The sequence below is a fragment of the Penaeus monodon genome, chromosome 32, assembly GCF_015228065.2.
Source record: "Penaeus monodon isolate SGIC_2016 chromosome 32, NSTDA_Pmon_1, whole genome shotgun sequence".
Classification (NCBI taxonomy): Eukaryota; Metazoa; Arthropoda; class Malacostraca; order Decapoda; family Penaeidae; genus Penaeus; species Penaeus monodon.
This window is the reverse complement of record NC_051417.1, coordinates 20,225,142-20,225,741: the sequence shown is the minus strand read 5'-3', so window position 1 is coordinate 20,225,741 and position 600 is coordinate 20,225,142. Positions and strand designations below refer to the sequence as shown.

Sequence of the window (600 nt, the reverse complement as noted above, 5' to 3'; positions counted from 1 at the left end):
GAAACACATCATCGTGTCTCCTAAGCAAAACACTCATAATTTAGATGTATTTTTGGCAGAACAATCGTGTTCAGTTGCCAAACGTTTGTTCGTATGTTATCCTGGTTGCTTTTCAAATCGTTACTAAAAGAATGTTTTACGGAAACGCAAAGCCATGAATCCGGATTGAATAGCGGACAAATCAAAACAGAAATATTTATAAATGCGCATAAGCATTATATCAATATTCAGCTGTATATGTTTTAATCAAGTATATATTATTATGCATTGTTTTAAAATCAATCATATAAAAATATATTTAATACAAATCGTACGCTACTTGGGTACGCATGCCCCAGAATCCGGATTCACCGCATGCAATCCTATCAAAACGTTTATGTTTGTAAACAGAAGCAAGCAGGTATGTGTACTTTTCCCTGTCCCTTTTTATAGTTACGGTGAATGTTTGAGGTTTGGTAATTTCAAGATATTTTTCTTAGTATGCTGAGAGATGAATCAAGCCAGAGTTATCATAAATTTATGTTATATATGGGAAATTAGCTAGGAACCTTGTCACGGTTCCTATTTTTTAGATGGTGTTTTCTTCTTTATCGTGGTTAA

The 600-nt window shown here is 33.3% G+C and overlaps 1 protein-coding gene across 1 annotated transcript in view; it reads left to right on the top strand.

Moving 5' to 3' along the window:
- Window positions 1-334: 334 nt before the first annotated feature.
- LOC119593714 (kanadaptin-like) overlaps window positions 335-600 on the top strand; it is a gene marked incomplete in the record, with an annotated part of 16,358 nt that continues 16,092 nt past the window's right edge. The window contains 1 exon segment of the mRNA XM_037942683.1: window positions 335-400.